The 20,415-nt window shown below is 40.6% G+C and overlaps 1 long non-coding RNA gene across 1 annotated transcript in view; it reads right to left on the bottom strand.

The window, feature by feature from the left end:
* Positions 1 to 483: 483 nt before the first annotated feature.
* The window catches only part of LOC141567794 (uncharacterized), a 48,677-nt gene continuing 28,745 nt past the window's right edge, over positions 484 to 20,415 (bottom strand). Inside the window, exons 2-3 of the long non-coding RNA XR_012490634.1 lie at positions 3,649 to 3,924; positions 484 to 1,404 (exon numbers count right to left, since the gene is read on the bottom strand). This is a non-coding gene — a long non-coding RNA (uncharacterized LOC141567794). The remainder of the gene's footprint in view (positions 1,405 to 3,648; positions 3,925 to 20,415) is intronic.

Raw genomic sequence — 20,415 nt, 5'->3', positions numbered from 1 at the left:
AGCCCTTTTCCATAATAAGAGGTTATCAGAGATAACCATTTTTAACCTACGTGAATGGCCTGGCAAACTACTAATTACTGAACATGTGCTCTCCCTGCAATGACCTTCTGAAGCCCCAAGGTGCATGACTTCATCCCTAGCTCAGGCTGTCTTATAAACCCATTTTCCCTTTCTGTCTCTGAACTTCTTGTGCATGTGAGGTCTCTGACGCTCTCATGTAATATATATATATATAAAATTAAATTGGGTTATTTTGTCTTGCTAATCTGTCTCATGTCTATTTGATTATTAGACCATCTGAAAGAACACTGAGGGTAAAGGAAAAGTTTCTTCCTCTCCCACAGTGACCACCTATAAGTCAAACAGAGAGGTTTAAGAAGAAACCAACCCTGCCAATACTTTGATTTGGACTTCTAGCCTCCAGAATTGTGAGAAAATAAGTTTCTGTTGTTTAGGCCATCCAGTCTGTGGTACTTTGTTATGGAAGCCTTAGCAAACTAATACAAAGGATTATGCCATTTGCTTTCTTTACAATAAGTCAAGAACTTATGTCTGAAAATATGAATCAGAAAGGGTCCATCTCAGGGCTCCCTGTTTGGAGTTCATACTCCATTCTGAGGAAAGGAACATGGTAGATGCAGGAGAAGGCTGCAAATTCCCTTCTGCTTTCACTGGCAGCCACAGGGCAGGCCTGGCCTGGGGCCAAGATCATCCCTGCCAGGATTCCAGCAGGAGAGAGAGAGAGAGAGAGAGAGAGAGAGAGAGAGAGAGACCTTTTCTCCCACCAGCAGATGTCCTTAGAACATCCTGATGATAATCCTAAAGTAGCCATGAATATTTTTTTGACTCAGAATCATTTCAATGACTTTAACAAAAGACATTTGGACATTTGTTGGGTTTTTAAAAGTTTGCAGATCTCCTCAGCCATTCTTGTTACAACACGTAGAGTAGCTGACACCTAATGAGTTGTTTTATTAAAGGATTCACAGGGCTACCTATTATTAGTGTATATTACTTTTCTTAATGCTTCAGACACTTCGGCATTTATTTTACTGTTGGCAAAGAAGCCCAGGTCTGTAATAGCAGCTCTTTTAATTCTGACAATTAGGGTTATATAAAAGGATATTTTAATGAAATGAAGAATTTGGAAAGTCCAGCCAGAGGACTGGTGGAAGAATCTTGTTCTCCAAACGATTACACAATTAGCTTACATTATCCTGTTACAATTGCCTTCTTTGAACACTGCAGAGTGTTCATTAGTCCGGACTTTCTAATGATCTGCAGTTTTTCATAAAGACTGGAAGTTTGCTTATTTCTTAGAAACTGCAATTCCATCCACTCCTGTTTCTTTCTTATTCCCAGGCTGCTCTCCTGGTTAGAGGGAGATGCTACTTCTCCTTTGTGCTGTAAATTAGAAAAAGTCTATGTTTACCTTTTCGCTTTACAGACAACAAAGGCGCTTTTTAAAAAATCAGTTAATAAGAAACATTTATACCTTTTCATATTATGGGATATGTAGAAGCCATAAATCTTTCTTTTATCCATTGCTTATAAAAATATTTTGGAGGAATACTTACTAGTTAATTTTAGTGATAGGTAACCCATGCACATAGTGCAAAAATCGAGGCATATAGTAAAATATTAGTTTCCTTTGTATGCCTGTTCCAGGTGGCAATTGTTGTTACCAGTTCCCTTTGATAAATCTATTCCCTGTGATACAATACACACACACACACACACACACACACACGCACACACACACACAGTATACTATGCTGCACCTTGCTTTTTTTCACTTACTGTTGAAAAATTTGGACGCTTAAATTTGGATGCTATTCTATTTCATTACGTAAAGAGGTGTCTGCTTCATATAAAGGATTTTCCCTGTAATTATTTAATGGTCGTGCACTGAGTGGTACGTGGGGCCTGGCAATACCAAGGTGAGGACCACAAAGTCCCCACTCTCAGGAGCCACACTAATAGAAGAGACAGCCACCTGTGGAAGTGACCGCTGCCCAGTGCACAATGCTGCGATGGTGGGAGGGGAGGTAGAAGAGCACAGGAGGGAGTCTGGCTTTGCTCAGAAGGGTCACAGAGGGTTTACAGGCAAGGTGTTTGAGCAGCATCTTGAAGAGTAATCCAGGGGCCCCCGATAGACAAGGAAGGCAAATACATTTCAGCATTCCAGGTAAAGGGAACAGCAAGTGCCAAGGCCTCCAGAGTACAAAATGGCATGGTGTTCTAAGGAACTAAAAGTGTTTGTTACGTGGCTGGAGAGCGGTGTGTGTGTGTGTGTGTGTGTGTGTGTGTGTGTGTGTGTGTGTGTGTGTTCGATAAGTTCTCAAACTTTTTGACCACAACCCAGAGTTAAGAAATACATTTTACATCATCACACAGTGTATGCAAAACAGAAACAAAATTTCATGAAATAATACCTTTATTAAATGTACTGTTCCCCCTTCCCCCCTCCAAAATTCTGCTTTTTAAAAGGCCAGTCATGACTCACTGCACTGATTTCATAAAACACTATCTGCAAATTGGGAAATTATGGACTATATAGTGTCTAAAGACTCTGATAGTCTATGAATAGTCAGCCTTTCCCTGATTTACATGACTTTTTAAATCAAAATAGATTGACAAAAGAAGCTCATTTGGATATTTATTCAGCACCTACAATGGGTTAGACACTGTGCTACATGTGTACAGTGACAAAGCCAAACAAAACATGGTCCCTACTCTCATAGAACCAAAAATTGGTCTCACAGATGAATTATTTGACGCAATAATTTAAAATGCATACTTGACTATAAAAGTAAAACATACCTTTTGTAAAATAATTTAAAAAATTAAAACTATGTAAGAAAGTAATATACAAATCCCCTCATCATATAAGCAAAAAACGTTTTAAAAATCTCTTTACCTTTCTGTGTATAAAGTTTCTGTATTTATTTCATTAGAAGGACTGCATTTCAGATTGGTTGAATCTCTGACCCTTTGGGAAGTGTTTTGGGGGAGTGCAACTCAGTTTCCCAGAGTTTGATCACCCCTATTATGATGGTTAACTTTATGTTATCAACTTGACTGGGCTAAAGGATGTCCAGATACTTGGTAAGACATTATTTCTGGGTGTGTGTGTGTGTGAGGGTGTCTCGGGAAGAGATGGGCATTTAAATCAGTAGACTGAGTAAAGAAGATCGCCCTAACCAATGTGGTGGGCATCATCCAATCTGTTGAGGGCCTGAATAAAATAAAAAGGCCACGGAAGGGCAAATTTGCCCTCTCAGCTTGAGTTTAGACACTCATCTTTTCCTTTTCTTGGATACTGAGGATACAGGTTCTTGTGCTTTCTGACTCAGATGGGAACTTACATAATCACTTCCCCCCACCCCTCCATTCTCAGGCCTTTGGACTCAGAGAGAATTATACCAACAGCTTACCTGGTTTTCCAGCTTGCAGATTGTGAGACTTCTTGGCTTCCATAGCCACATGAGCCAATTCCTATAATAAATCTCCTCTTATATATCTCTATATATCCTATTAGTTGTGTTCTTCTGGAGAAACCTGACTAATATACCTGTCTTGAAAGAGTAGGTCTAATCAAGTTTCTGATCCAGAAAAGTTGAGGTTCTAAGACTTTTGCTGCCTCACCTTGGTAATGTTGCTTTGTGATGACATCCTACTGAGTAGCCAGCCAACTGGTCTCTCCATATCTTAGCTGCAACAGGAAAGCTTTCAGGTGACTGAAGACACTGAACAATGCTTTTACTGCTGAGATGACATAATCAATTTGGACATATTTGCCCAGATGTCTTTCGCCTGATTCCACCAAGGCTGCCAGAGATTAGACTAATATTCCTGGATTCTTGCATAAACTTTTGCATCAATTTGGCTGTTCAGGCTGGACTCTTAAACCTATAAACGGGGCTGAAGAGGAAACAACATGAGAAAGTTGGAGATGATCACACCTTCGGTGAAAAGATTTAGTTTGAGTTGTTCTCCATTCATTCAACAAATATCCGCAGAACACCTGCAGATGGGAAGTTTCTGTGTGGGTAGCTATAGGGACCTCAGAGTTGAACAAAGTTCTCCCACCATATTTAACACAGTGGGAACAATGCAAACTTCATTGAGCGTTCTCTGGAGAAGATGAGCATTTTATAGCCATTGTGTTTACCCAAGGTTAGACACACACAGAGGTTCAGATTAACCTACCCTTATTTATTGGGGAAAAAAAATTGGAGACAATGAAAAGAGGATTCAGTGACTCTTACAGTTGCTAAATTATGTTCAGGGAAATGTTGTGTTTGACTTTATTTATGAGGGGTTTTATATTTCCAGTATATTTGTTTTCTGATCTATTTATAAAATGTTTCTGAGCGCTTTCCCATTCTTTTGACATTTGCTGATAAAAGTATCTTTTGCTCTCAGTCTAGAGGTTTGTTTCCCCATAAGGGATATATGTTACTTTCTTTCTTTTCTATTCATCTTCTATTCAGGTCAAGGTAATTCAAAACATTACTTGTTGAACATGTGCTACAAACATCTTGAGAGCAGAAACTGAGTCTCACCCATCTCATCTTTTTTTCCTCTGTACAACTGGCACATAGGAGTGCAATTTAGAACAGTTAACTTTTATTGAGCACCTATTACACAGACTTAAGCCCTGCATCCAACTTATTATCTGGTAGGGAGAGATGGCCAAGAACACAAACAACTAAAATGAGATGCAGAATCTATAAAGTACCACCAGGAGTCACAGGCAAATGCTATAGGGTTCTGAGAATGATCCTAATTGGTTTTGGGGGTTCAGTAAAATTTTTTAAAAGATCTTTATTAAAATATAGCTAACATACAATATTACATTAGTTTCGGGTGTATACCATAGTTATTCAACATTTATATACCTAAAGAAATCACCATAGTAAGTCCAGAAACCATCTGACACTGTACCATGCTATCACAATATTATTGATTGTATTCCCTATGCTGTATATTACTTTGCCATGATTTATTTGTTTTATACCTGGAAATTTGAACCTCTTATTTCCCTTCACCTCTCTCACTTTTTAATTTTTCAATTACAGTTGACATTTAATAATATTTTATATTAATTTCAGGTGTACAGCCTAGTGGTTAGACATTTATATAAGTGATCCCCCTGAATAGTTTAGTATCCACCTGGATCTGTACATAGTTATTATCATATTATTGACTGGATTCCATATTCTTTACATCCCCATGACTATTTTGTAATTACTAATTTGTATTTCTTAATCCTTTCACCTTGGTTCAGTAAAAATTTTATAGAAGTAAGTGAAATTTGAATTGGACCTGGTGTGATAGGATTTCAACATATATTTCAGATTATTGAGTACCCATTACGCTAGGTGCTGGACTATAGACTCTCTGTGTCTAGTCGAAGACTTAGAGTCTAGCAGAGGAGACAACATGTGTATTCATCGAGATCCTTTCAGAGACAAGTAAACAAAACCAGCTCATGCCAGCTGAAGCAAAAGAGGCAATTGAATGGTACAAATGTGAGGTGCAGGAGGGGAGTCAGCTTCGGGCATAAGCAGATCTCAGAGGTCAAACAATGTGATCCCTGCTTCAGTCTCCTCTTTTTCTGGTAGGGAGGAGACTATTATCCATTATAATGGGGTTTCCTCTATGTAGTAGTGGTTAGAAGTCATAGTATGGAAATTGGCCACTGACAACTTTTGGCTTACATCATCTCAGTTAGTAGACCTAAAGGAGAGATCTTTTCATGTTCCAGGTATAGGATCCAAGAAGAGACGCTGATTGGCCTTGTTTGGGTCCTGTGCCCATAATTATAGCCAGACAGTCCTGGAGCCACATCCAGGAACACCAGCTCCACAATGAGTGAAGGAGGGGCAATTCTCTAACTTCAGGAGGACCTGTTACCACAGAAAGGGAGGGGCCATGGAGGAAGGGATGTTGGGTAGATGAGTACAACAGATATCCTCTACAAATGTAACCAAAAAATGACAACAAAATGTGACAAGGGCTGTAATAGACATGTGCATTAAGTACCATAAGAACACTGGTAAAGGAGTGATTTATGTCATGAAAAAGGTATTCCTTAGGGAGCAAAATATATAAGTAATGTCATAGATGTGAAAAAGCAATGGAGATACTTATGGTCCAATTTGGTTTAGCACTGGGTAGGTATCCCAAGAAGAACAGAAGGAGCGGAAGACATGACAGAAGGTTTTGGAGATATATCTGAGCAGTGTCTCCGGGTCCTAGTGGGGAAAGCTCTTAATGCAAGCTCAGTCTATATTTAAACTGGCGGGTTCAAAAAGAGGGACGTGATTGGAATTGTACTTTTAAAAAGCTCCCCTTACAAGTGTGTATGGCACACACCATGCTCTGTACTTCCTAACCCCTGACCCTGCCTGCCACTGCTCACCCACCTCTAGAACCTGGGGCCCCCTTGAACCTCTCCATGGTCTCTGCCTCTTCAGCATTAAACGCTCCTGCACCTTCAATTTGGTATTATGTGGGAAAACTCTAATGCAGGGTGAGGCCCTCTTTCTGTGTTTTCTCCATATCTCACTAGAGTAGCTGAGCAGTGTTGGAGAAAGTCATGCTCCACAGCAAAATGGTGCAAGATAAATTCTAGATGGCCAACTGTCAACAAGCCCTCAGCAGTCCTGACAATGCACCTCCATTCCTCTGTTCAGTTTTCCCACATGATTATTTCAAACCTTTTTCAGTCTTTTAAACCTCTATCTTCCCCTCTCACACCACCCTAAGTGCCACTGGCTACACCTAACTGGTGGACATTAACTTTTACTTCACAGGGCATACCCTCAACTTCCCATTGCTCTCATCTTTCCTTCTCTTCCTCTTGCCTTTGGGCTGAGTTCCAATTTCTCCACATCCTCACCAACACTTATTATTTTCCATTCTTTAAATGATAGCTATTGTATTAGTTTGATCGGGCTGCCATAACACAGAATGACACAGAATGGGTGGCTTAAACAACAGAAATTTATTTTCTCACAGTTCTGGAGGCTAGAAATCCAAGATTGAGATTCCAGCAGGATTGGTTCCTGACTAGGTCTCTCTTCCTGGCTTGCAGGCAGCACCTACTTGCCATTTCCTCACATGGCCATTTCTTTGTGCGTGTGGGTAGAGAAATCTCTGGTGTCTCTTCTTCTTTTTATAAGAACATCAGTGTTATTTGATTAGGGCCCACGCTTATTCTTTTAACTTCAATTACCTCCTTAAAGTCCCTATCTCCAAATATTGTCATATTGGGGTTAGGGCTTCAACATATGAATTTGGTCAGGGGACACAGGTCAATGCCTAACAGTTATCCTGGTAGGTGTGAGATGGTATCCCATTGTGGTTTTTCTCTAGCCATTTTTCTATCTCCTTTGATGATTAAACCTCCTCTACCTAGCCATTAAATGTTGTACGTGTCAAGACTGGGCCAGAAGCCCTCTCTTCTTATTCATCTCTCTCTCTAGGCCATTGTTTTCTTCTCTACGGTATCAGTTACATGCCAGTGCTTCTCAATTTTAAAATGTGTAACTCTCTTCTGAATTCCAGACTCCTATAACCAACTCTGTTCAATACTCGGATACTTTAGGTATTTGTCTACATTTAAATAAACTCTTCTAAAGTGCTTACTTTGTGCCATGTACTGTTTTAAGTGCTTTACAGTCAGCTCATTTGGTCCGCCTAATAAACTCTATGAGAAAGGTAATACTGTTCCTACCATGTTTCCCCGAAAATAAGACCTAGCCGGACAACCGGCTCTAATGTGTCTTTTGGAGCAAAAACTAATATAAGACCCGGTCTTATTTTACTATAATATATTATATAAGACCGGGTCCTATATTAATTTTTGTTCCAAAAGATGCATTAGAGCTGATTGCCCGGCTAGGTCTTATTTTTGGGGAAACAGATGAGGAGACTGAGGCTAAAAGACTTATATTAACTGTGTGTGCTCCCACAGCTGGTAAATAGCAGAGCGTGGGTTCATACCCAGGCAGGTGGCCCCAGTCTAAGCTTATAGCCATTTTGCTGCTTCTCAGATACAACCTTCAACTCAGTTTGTCCAGAGTCCAATTTCTGATTTTCATCCCTATCTTGTTTGCTAGAGCTGCTATAACAAAGTACCACAAACTGGGTGGCACAAGACATTCATTGTCTCACAGTTTTGGAGTCTAGAAGTGCAAAATGAAGGTGTTGGCAGGATTGGTTCCTTCTGAGCATGATGAAGAAGAATCTCTTCATGCTTCTCTCTTAGCTTCTGGTAGTCTCAGGCTTTCCTTGACTTGTAGATTATGTTCTCCCTGTGTCTCCACATGGTCCTCACTCTGTGCATGTCTATGTCCTAATTTAAAAGGACATCAGACATTTTGGGTTAGGACCCACCCTAATGACCTCATTTTAACTTCTTTAAAAACCCTATTTCCAAATAAGTTCACATTCTGAGTTAATGGGGGATAGGACTTTAATATATCTTTTTTTTAGGGGACACAGTTCAACCCAGAATAATCCTCAGACCTGGCCTATCATGTTTTCCTAGCTCCGTGAACACCTTAATCATTTTTTCAAGCCAGAAACCTAGGAGTCATCCTGGCATTTCACTTCACCTCCATGTCCAATGCACTGCCAAGTCTTGTTATAGCTCCCAAATCTTTCTTAACATCCTTACTGCCTTCCATCTCCACTGAGACCATCATAGGTCATGCTCTCATTCTTTCCCTCCTTAACTTCCACAATAGCCTAGAGTTGGTCTCTACCCACCCCTCCAATTCCGTCTCCATATTGTTGTCAGAGTAATCTTCCAAAAACAGAAGATTTATTCAATCTTCCAAAGTCTGACATCTGACTGTCTACGCCTATCCTCATTCCCTCCCTGAATTAAAACTCTGTTGGCTTCCCACTTGCTGTTAGAGTATAAACCAAAATTCTTAACCTGGCCCACAAAGCTTTCCATGATCTGCCTGGCTCCACCTTCTAGCTTCACTAAGGCCACTTGTCCTTCCAGCACTCCCTGATCTCTACATTGCACTTCTCTTTTTCCTAGGATGAGCCTTGCCCCCTCCTACCACAGGTGAGCACTGTGCCCTATGGTGCCCTCTGCTTAATTGCTCTCTCCAGTTCTTCCTCTCCTCTCTTAATCTATTCCTGCACTCTCAGCTCCTGTCCCTTTCTTTGGGAAGCCTTCTCTGGATCTCAAAGTTGATTCAGTTTCCTTCATTATACTCTCTTATGGAACTGGATTCCGTTTCTTCTCAGCTCTTACTTACATCCGAATTAGGCTCATTAGTAGTTTATTTAATTTTTCTCAGCAGCATATCCCAAACTGTAAGCTCCATGGAAAAAATATCCATCCTGCTCACTATTATAGCCATCATGCCTATCGTGGACCACACATTCAATACATATTTGTTGAGTGAATGAATAGATAGCTGGTTATTATTCTCCATTTGTCTATACCTGATCCATTCCCCACTTCTCGGCATGGGGTAGCTGACCCCTGCAGATTGCAGACCTGCTGGCTTTTGAGTTAGATCAGAGGGCGACACCAGTAGATTAGAAGGTAGGAGGAGAGAGGTTTCCTAGCTGCTTCCCTCAATGACTACAGTTCCTAAGGGGAAGCAGCTATGGAACACTTTGGCCCTAGGCGTTGTCAGAGCTTCCCACTGTTGTTAGTTTCTAGATGTCTCATTACTTTTTAAAATTTTTCATCCTGTCCACAATTCTGTGAGTTGTTCTCCTGTGACTCTGGCTAATAACAGATACAGACCAGTTATAAGACTATTATAAGACCAGCAGGCAACCAGGGCCTGAGCCAGAGGGCCTGAGTCAGAATAGAGAGATGGGCATAGATGCATGAGAAATTAACCCAATAAGGTTTAATAACTGATTCCATGTATAAACTGTATACTGAGAACAGGCATTGTGTTTCATTCATTCTTTAACCCCAATGCCTAGCTCTTTGTAGGTGTTCAATAAATATTGGTGGAATCATTGATTGGAAGGGTCAAAGATATTCCAAGGTTCAAGCCTGGGTAATTCTCCTTAAAGAAAGGGAGAAATCAGGTTAATTTGCCAGCAATAGTTAACAGTAACAATGATACAGAATTATACTGTAGAAATAGCATCAGTTTTAGGGTAAGATGGATCTAAAGTCCAACTTTTCTACCCATTCATGGGCAAATGACTTGACATCTCTTTGAAGTCAGTTGCCTTATCGAACCCAACCTCCAGTACTGCTATGAGGAATACTTGCAATTGTATATGCAGAGCACCCTAAGATCCTCACCAAGCTAGACAACTTGAGATGTGACACAGAGACCAAAAGACATCAGAAGCCGTTCACGGGGTTTTCCTTTAAGGTGTATTTCTTGTTATTATTGAAATAAAGCATTAGTTTCCTGTGTCTGTTACCGTGTTTCCCCGAAAATAAGACCGGGTCTTATAATAATTTTTGCTCCAAAAGACACATTAAGGCATATTTTCAGGGGCTGTCTTATTTTTTCATGTACAACAATCTACATTTATTCAAATACAGTCATGTCATCTTCTTCTGGAACATCGTCACAATGTACTAAATGCATCTGTCTGGCTGACGATCTTAACTGGGGCTTATTTTCGGGGTAGGTCTTATTTTCGGGGAAACATGGTGCACTCCTTCCTGAAATACTACTGCTGATTTTAAAATCTTCCTTCCATCTGCCTTTGTGGAATCCTAGAAAGTTACAACTTGTGCCATCATTACTCAAAAGGCTATATTTTTAGCTTTTAGAACTCTGGGCTCCTCAGGGTGAGTCTTACAATATGAGCCTTCCTCCTTCATTGTGCTTTTATTTTAAGCACTTAGGTTAAGACCATTAGGAATATATTAATCCCGTAGCAGAGATGGAATTCAGACTCAAATCCTTTTTTCACCTTTGGTGCCCTTTGTAGCTTTCTCTTCCCTATTCTTCTCTAAAAGCCCTTAATCAGACCAATTCCTATTGGTCTCAAAAGATATTTCTCCACCCCAACTGCACAGCTGGCTTCATATTTCAGTCTGTTAAGGGAAACCAAATAGTTGTCTCCAACATTCTGTGTTGGATTTGCTGGAATAGCTATGACTGCTTCGCCAGGAGACAATGCAGTTGTGGGAACTAGGCAGACAAGAGGAAGAAGTTCTCTTTCAAGATATTTATCATTCAGATATGACCTCTGTTGACCTGCTACCCAGAATTAACCTTCCCTTCTAACTCGTGAGAGCAGATTTTCCTATTGTTTTAATTGGCACTCCTTTCTCCTTTAAAACATCTCTGTAAGACTTATCCTTCAAAGAATCTCTATCAGATTTTATATCAAATCTGGCCTTTGGTATCCAAGAACTCTTGTTCGTGATGCAATTTACTTTGGTTGAGCATTCGCAATTTCATACACATGCTACTTCTTTCAGATTACCAAGGCAGATGAGTGACTTCAGACTGAAAAAGCATACTTTAAAGGTACAAATACTGTGTATTTTAAATATGCATTAACTTTTTGGAATAGTGTGACTCCTTGAAGTCCATAAAATCCACTATAGAGGAGAAAAAAAGGAATGCATAGAGTTTTCATTTGAAACATGCAACTCTTTCTTTCCTACAATTTCCTTATTTTCTTCTTAGTCTATAGGTCATTATATGAACTATATGCTCTTGCTGCCTCATGGAACTATTTGCATTTTAATCAAATAATTTCAGGGCTTCTCAAAGGCTGAGCGAGATCGAGCCTGCCTCCATTATTTTTGAAGTTCCCAGTTCATTAAATATTCTTTTAATCCTAAAATGAGGTTAAAAAGTAGTGGTGTTTTGAATGTTTACATTTAAACAGTTGATGCCTTTAACACAAAAAAATTACAACACAGAACAGTTGTACTACTCAGAAGATAATGAAAAGATTTAACTTTAAAAGTCTAGAGTATACTAAAGGTGATGTAGTTAAGTCATGGGTTTCAATTTTAAATTTGGATAGGGGTGTTTTCTTTCAATTCCATCAGAATATCTTTGTGTAACCTCCTTTGGAGGTAATATCAAAAGCCTAAATTTAAGACCTTTCGTAAGTATGGGACCTGGGCCAGATGGTGTTCTGACTCTGTGTTCTCTTACCCTCCTCTCCCTCACCATAGGCTGAGAATATATACCTAGTTAATAATTGAGTGATACATCATAAATTAAAGATCATCATCATCAAGTCTTATCCATTCCAGTTGTGTAAAGAAAAACTTTGAATAATCCTTGCTTGGGTAAATGCAACAAAGGGCAGATTCTAAGGCCAGTGTATGTGCCACATGCTAAAGCCTCAGTTTTTCTAAGCTAATTTTTACAGGTGGTGTTGGTTTGATCTGTCTTGTTTAGATCACAAGTTCCTTACAAAGGAACTCAATTTATCCTGAGCTATTACTAAAAATGCTAATTACTATTTTTGGGTAACTCCTAGTTAAACTGCTTATTTTAAGATTTAAACAGGAAAACAATTTTCCGTTTATATTATGGATATATTATTTCTACATATATATTTATAGATGTGGAAATATCCTGAATTCCATGCTTGTGAACATAGATACCATCACTGTTAGTCAACACATAACATATATGCATCTACATATATAAGTAAATGTCATTCACTCAAATAATTGCCTTTGATTTGGAAACACCCTGTGTCAATTTTAGTAGCATAGAAAAGATGCTTAGCCATTGGTGTGTAATTTGTAGCTGAAACCACCCTTTTGTGTAGATGAGTTAGCTGTTCCATGGTGTCAGTAGACACCAGATATAGTTGGACTTAGATCATCAGCCATCTTTCTCTGGGAACTACTGGGTCAGTGGGTCATGAGAGAGACAGGGTGGATGGTACAGCAGAGATCCTCAAGGCAGCAACTGAGAAAGGTCTAGGGGCTGGGGTCTTCCTAAGAGGCTGAGAATTTCACCATAACCTCATCTGCTCCAGGCCAGTCCAGGCAGAAAGTGGATTAGTAAAGGTTAGACAGCCTGGGTTCGAAGTTGAGCCTCTCCTTTTTGTAAAGGAGAAAGAGCCAAGTGGAGATGTAATTTCAGCAGAGATCGAAAAAGAGGGCAGAGAAAGGCCCTCTGCTTAAAGAATAAAGAGAATTGACAAATATATTCCCTATTAAATGCAGAAAAACCATTCTCAATGTCAACCTTCCCCTTAATATATTTAAAAACATTAAAGAAATAATAATTATATATTAATTATTGTTTCTTTTAAAAGTTATACATTTTTAAAGTCATTTTTTCTTAACAAAACAGAGAATGCCATCCCCCCCAAAAAAACATACTGCACTGAATTAATATGCTTGTAAACCCCAGCATATAGACAGAAAAGGCCATGTGCCTTATGTGTTGCTTTTCTGAAAGAGAAAACTGAATTGTCCTTTAAAAAAATACAGTTGGTATTTAAAGAATACAGTAAATACAGTTGGTAAGTTGAAAACAATGAAAATAAAAATATATCTAATTGAAAAAAATATTAGATCCTAAAGATTGAATTTTATCTTTTACTCTGATGACTTAAACATTAGTTTATCTAGGTGGGTGTTAACCACCTGGTACTACCGTAATTCTGACTAATGTAAACATAAGTTATAATTATTTGGAACTATTTTTACTAAGACAGTTGTAAAGTTCTTTTTTGTTGTTTGTTTGCTTTTGTAACTGGAGGTCTGGATTACAATTTTCAAGGGCTCTTTGGACAAATGCTCTGATGGAAAGTGAGGGTCTTTCTTATTCTAAGAACCTTTCTTATTCTAAAATTAAGACTATTGCTAACAACAGAAAGTTTTATAGCGGGGTGGCCAGTTAGTTCAATTAGTTAGAGCGCGATGCTCATAACACCAGTGTTGCCAGTTCAATCCCCGCATGGACCAGTGTGAGCTGTGCCATCCACAACTAGATTGAAACAACTACTTGACTTGGAGCTGATGGGTCCTGGAAAAACACACTTAAAATAAATTAAAAAGTTTTTAAAAAGAAAGTTTTATAGCAATATTTGCAGGTTCCACCCCTGCCCCCGCCCCCCCACCCCAGAATTTTTTTCATTTCTCTTTAACAAGAAGAAAGAAAAATATATATATATTCCTGAGGGAATTTGTGATTGTTGGCTCAGACAAAGCCAGTCATCCTCTAAAGTTCAACAATGACTGTGTGGCAGAGAACAAACTAGCAATTATTTGGCTTTAATTCGGGAACTTGAAATTAAAATGAGAAATAGTTCCTTTCAGAATCTTTAAAAAAAATCCCACTAGTGTGAAACTTCGGTAGTTGCAAATGAGGGTTCTTTAGTTGTGCCAATTGGGCTCTCCCAGGAGCAGATGCTGTGGCAGGGAAGGGATGGGAAGTGTTCCTGGGGGAGTAAAAGCTGTGAAGACAAAGGGGAGGGAAGTCCCCTGGGGCAGGGGGAGCCATCAGACAAAAACAGACTTGACAAAAGCTTTGCCAAAACCAGGGGCACTCAGAGCACAGCTTGTATGGTAAAGGAGTCCTCTTTCCAGTGGAAATGTCTAAGGCCTGGCCACTGCCTCCCTGTCATTGCTAGGGGATGCTCCGGAAAGAGCAGGACCTCAGTAGTTCCTGAATGTTAAGATAGGGGATTGTAACGGTGGCACTAAATCTTCTATTTTTGAGAATGGATCTCCGGTATAATTTGATTTAACAAGTTGTGGGGACAGAGCCAGGAGTGCAGTTTCCAGGCTCTCGGCCTCACGAGGAAAGGTGCTGGCTCAGGTAGAAAATGGGCATCAACTGTGACTGGATGGCCATCAGCCGTGGCTAGTTGGCCGTCAGCTGTAACTCGTGAGCCATTGGCCACTAATATAACTGCCGTGGCTACACAAGCAGAAAATAGGAGCTAGCAAGAAGATGGTGGCTGAGCTAGCAAGCGGTGGAGTGTGGACTGAGGATGGCAGAGAGGCGGATTACAGTTAGCAAGTGAGGTTGGATGCAGACAGAAGTGGGCAGCAGGTTGAGGATCGTGTGGCTCCTGCTTCCTGTGTCTCCAACCCAGCCTCCAGCGAGACTGTAGTGGTATGACTCCCCTATCTATGGCTCCATGGGTGTTCCTTTTTGGCCTCACCATGTCCTGCGTTCTTATGTGGGGAGCGGGAGCAGAGACACCGCAGACCGCCCCGCGACACAAGTATAACTTAGCTTGGGACTTTTTGAAAGCTTTCTTTTCTTTGCTTTTTAATGATTCTGTTTCCTATACATTTACTATGCATTTCAGTGTTTCTATTTACTTAGACCCAGTGCTAGCCCTGTGATTTGGGAGAGGTTTTGCACCTGTATGGGATCCACTCTCCTGGTTCCAACTTAAATCTACATAGCATATGCAAAGGGTGCGATAATCAGCTTTACCACACCTTCCCCCACCCTCAACTACAGGAAAACGTAAAACTGGAGGCCAAACAAAGACCTGAGGCAGCAGTTTGCAGTAGTTTCTAGCAGACTTTGCCCAGCCGAGCCTCCTCTTACTTTAATAAATCTTCTATACTAACTTTTATCTGACTCGTGAATTCTTTCATGGCCTATGAGCGAACAGACATAACACTGAAGGAGTTTAAGCTGGAAGCTCAGTCAACCACGCTTCTGGGGCTGCGTGGCAAATGGTGAGGGCGCATCAGAGACCTTCCAGGGCCTCCAGTGCTCCGCGGTAGCCTCGCTTTCATCACATGTCTCGGTGAACCTCTCCTTTTACTCAAATCTCACCCATTTCCCTGACCCTCACCTTCTCCCATGCCCAGGAAAAATCTAGGTCCTTCTCACTCTGTAAAATACCATATTCTTGATTTGTTTAAAAATAAATGGCTACCCGTGTCTTTCCTATATTGAAATTCTGGAGCCTTATTGAAATGTATCATTTTGAGGGTTGCCTTTTTTGTATGACAGATTCCTAAATATGGGATTTTTAGGTCAAAAGGGCAGTGTAATTTGAATTTGAACATATTCATACTGTCCCACACCCAAAAGTATGAGAGTGTCTGATTATCTACACTCTCTCCAGCCTGAGTTATCAATCTTTTCAACCTTTGCCAAGCACATCGACAAAAATTCAATTTTGTTATTATTTTAATAATTTGAAATTAAGAATTTACATTTCTCCAGCTACTAACAAAATTAAGCAACCTTTCATATGTTTATATGGCACCTGCACTTTCTTTGATCCACTGGGTTATTTATCTTCTTATTGGTTTATAAAAGCCTTCGGTAAAGTAAGGGATCTTAACTCTTTTTTATGTGTGCATGCTGCAAATATTTCCTTTTAATTTACCATTTGTCTTTGGACTGCCTGTGGGCTAGCAAAGACAGAGCCCTCTGTCCCTCAGTTCATATTTCAATGGGGGCATCAGATGAAACACAGATAATAACATAACTTGATAAGATTATACATAGATAATACATCTCAATAAATGCTAGAGGGTAACTTCTAATATTTGCAGCAGGCAAAACTTGTTTTCACAATAAAAATACTTTTTAATGGGTAATGAAAACAGTATAACTCCATTGAAGGCCACTGGCATACTTCTATCATGAAGTCAGCAATAAGAATCACTACCATAAGTGTAGATTTTGCCAGAGCTTGACCACTCTTAACCTCACTCAACATTTACCACTTCTCACAAGTCCCGTTCTCCATCTACCACTCCCAAACTCCATTCTTTCTCAGACTGTTTCTATCTACCCTTCTATATCCAAAGGAATAGTATTTGTTAGTTTGTGCTAGATTTTGGATAGATCTCCAGTGAATCTTTACACTCTGTATATACATATTAAAGAGATCTGAGAAGCCTTAGTTTCTTCAAAAATAGTTGACTATGCAAAATGAAGTTTCAGACTTTAGTATTTTAAAATAGGATAGCCTATTTTTCCGTTTAGTATTCACTCATTTAATACATATTTGAACATTATATCCACATGTTCATAGAACTTACATCCTCCTTGGGGGACAGAAAGACATTAAATTAATGAAAACATAAGTTTATAATATGTCAGAAAAATAAGACAACATAAGAGGAGTGTTATGGAGAATTGTGTCCCCCCCAAACGATGTTGGAAGTCCCAGTACCTGTGAATGTGACCTTATTTGGAAATAGGATATTTGCAGATTATCAAGTCAAGATGAGGTCATTAGGATGGGCCCTAATCCAACATGACTGGTGTCTTTATAAAAAGAGGAAATTTTGACACAGAGACTGACATGCACACAAGGAAAATGCCTTGTAAAGATGAAGGCAGAGATCTGGGTGATGCTTCTACAAGCCAAGGAATGACAAAGATAGCCAGAGAACTGACCAGAAGCTGGCGAGAGGCATGGAACGTATCTCCCTACCTGCCTTTAGAACAAAACAACTCTACCAACACCTTGATCTGAGACTTCTTTTAGTCTCTAGAACTGTGAGACAATAAATTTGTTTTGTAAGCCACCCAGTGGTATTGTGTTAAGGCAGCAGTTGGAAACTAACATATAATAGAGAGGGAAAGTAAGATTTTAGATGGGGTGATGAGGGAAGTTCACATATGGACAGAGGACAAAGTGAAGCAGATAACAAGAAAAAGCACATATTGGGAAGAGGGAACAGAAAGTACAAATACTCTCTAGCGGGAGTATGCTTGGCAAGTGTATGGATCATCAAGGTCAGGATTCCTAATGCATAGTGAGCAAATGGGGGAAAGTGGGAGGAGATAAAGCCAGACAATGTAGGGGCCTACTGCCATGTGTGGGCAGCTTTTTTTGCTGGGTAAGATTAGAAACCATTGGAGGGCTGTGGTTCACAAAACTCAAACAAGCAGCATCTGGCTTTGGCATGTCCCCTACCACTTGCTGAGCATCCTTAAGCCTGGCGCTAGCGACAGCCGGCCTTGGTTCACAGCTTGGCCTCCTAAGGCACCTTGAAGTACAGTGCTTGTGGCGGCCATCTCTGGATTGCTTTGTGGCTCATGCCAGGTGGCCCCAGACAGGGCATAGGTTGTGGCTGAACTTGGCCTGCAGCGGGCCCCCTCCCAGGAGGCCCCAGCGCTGGCAGTCCCAGTGGCCAGCTTTGGACTGGGCCTGAGCCTCACCCAGCCACCTCCAAGGATGACTCACCCAAAGAGCAGACTGAGCAGGCACCAGAGCCCTGCTAAAGCAAACCCTGCTCTGTAGGGTCAGCCCCTGCACAATAGCTCCTCCACTGTAGTCACAGGCAGTCCTCACAGCCAATCAGCCTGAGGGTCAATCCTTTCTATTAACATGCAAAGAGCAATCAAGTCTTAACTATAAAAGGAGGACACACACAATCCACACAAGGGACACACCTGAAGCACACGGCTCTGGTGACCAGGAATACTGCATCACTGGGTCCCATAGGACACCTACTACATAAGGCCACTCTACTAAGATGAGGAGACACAACAGCCCTACATAGAAGCAAACACAGGGAGGCAACCAGAATGAGGAGACAAAAAAACATTCCCAAATAAAAGAGCAGAACAAAGCTCCAGAAAAAGAACTAAATAAAATGGAGACAAGCAATATGTAAGATGCAGAGTTCCAAACAATGGTTATAAGGATGCTCAATGGTCTCAGGGAGAACTTCAACAAAGAGGTAGGAAACATAAAAATGGAGATCAAAAACATTAAAAAGAACCAGTCAGAAATAAAGAATATAATCACTGAAATAAAGAACACATTAGAGGGAATCAACAGTAAATTAGATGAAGCAGAGGACTGATTCAGCGACTTCGAAGATAAAGTAGCAGGAAACACCAAATGAGAACAGCAAAAAGAATCCAAAACTGAGGATAGTTTAAGGGGTCTCTGGGACATCAAGTGTACCAACACATAGGGGTACCAGAAGGAGAAAAGAGAGCAAGGAATTTAAAACCTATTTGAAGAAATAATGATGAAAAACTTCCCTAACCTGGCAAAGGAAATAGATATACAAGCCCAGGAAGTGCAGAGTCCCAAACAAGATGAATCCAAACAGGGCAACATCAAAACACATCACAGTTAAAATGCCAAAGGTTAAAGACAAAGAGAGAGCCTTAAAAGCAGCAAGGGAAAAGCAGTTAGTTACCTAAAAGCGAGGTCCCATAACTCTATCAGCTGACTTCTCAACAGACACTTTGCAGGCCAGAACGTACTGGAAGGAAATATTCAAAGTGATGCTTTTCACTTTATAGGAAGGACCTATAACCAAGATTACCCAGCAAAGCTATCATTTAGAATAGAAGAACAGATAAAGTGCTTCCCAGACAAGAAAAAGCTAAAGGAGTTCCTCACCACCAAACCAATATAACAAGGAATCTTAGAGGGACTTGTTTAAGACAAAAAAAAAAAAAAAAAAAAAGGAAGAAGAAGAAAATATGAATAATAAAATGGCAATAACTACATTTCTATCAACAATTACTTTAAATGTAAATGGATTAAATGCTCCAAACAAAAGACATGGTGGCTGAATGAATAAAAAAACAAGACATTTACATATGCTGCGCACAAGAGACTCAGTCCGATAAAAAACACACACAAAGATTGAAAGTAAAGGAATGGGAAAAAGATATTTCATGAAAATGGAAAAGAAAAAAAAAGCTATGGTAGCAATATTTATACCAGACAAAATAGACTTTAAAACAAAGGCTATAACAAGTGACAGAGAAAGACCCAGTAATCCCACTTCTGGGTAATTATCCAAAGAAACCCAAAACGCTACTTCAAGAGAATGTGTACATCCAGATGTTCACTGCAGCATTGTTTACAATGGCCAAGATGTGGAGGCATCTTGGGTGTCTGTCAATGGATGAATGGATAAAGGGGAGGTGGTACACATACACAATGGACGATTGCTTGGTCATGGAAGGTGTCGTGCGGGAGACCCTGCTCGTTGCGCCATTTGTGCGCGGAGGCCTGCTCGCCGTGCCATCTTTCAGGCGGGGTGGCCTGCGGAGTCTCTGCTCTCGCTCCCCACACAAGAATGCAGGACATGGTGAGGCCGAAAAGGAACACCCACGGAGCCATAGGTAGGGGAGTCATACCACTATGGTCTCACTGGAGGCTGGGTTCACCGGACGTGCGACCTGCCGTCGCCTTTCCGCCAACCAACCGACGGACGACTCTCCTCCACTCTCTCGACTCTGTTCCTCTCCTCTCTTCTGCTCTCTCGGCTCTCCTCTTCCACTTTCCTCAGCTCTGCTCGGCTCCTCGGCAATCCTCGTCAGTCCTCGGCTCTCTTCCGTAGCCACAGCAGTTATACTGGCGGCCAATCGGCTAACCGGCCACAGCCGACAGCCAATCAGCCACAGCTGAGCCAGCACCTTTCCACGTGAGGCCAAGAGCCTGTAAACTACTCTCTGGGGCTCTGTCCCCACAGAAGGGAATGTGTTCTTGCCATCT

The sequence above is a fragment of the Rhinolophus sinicus genome, linkage group LG12 (assembly GCF_036562045.2).
Source record: "Rhinolophus sinicus isolate RSC01 linkage group LG12, ASM3656204v1, whole genome shotgun sequence".
In the NCBI taxonomy this organism is placed as follows: Eukaryota; Metazoa; Chordata; class Mammalia; order Chiroptera; family Rhinolophidae; genus Rhinolophus; species Rhinolophus sinicus.
This window is presented reverse-complemented; position numbering and strand designations above follow the sequence as displayed.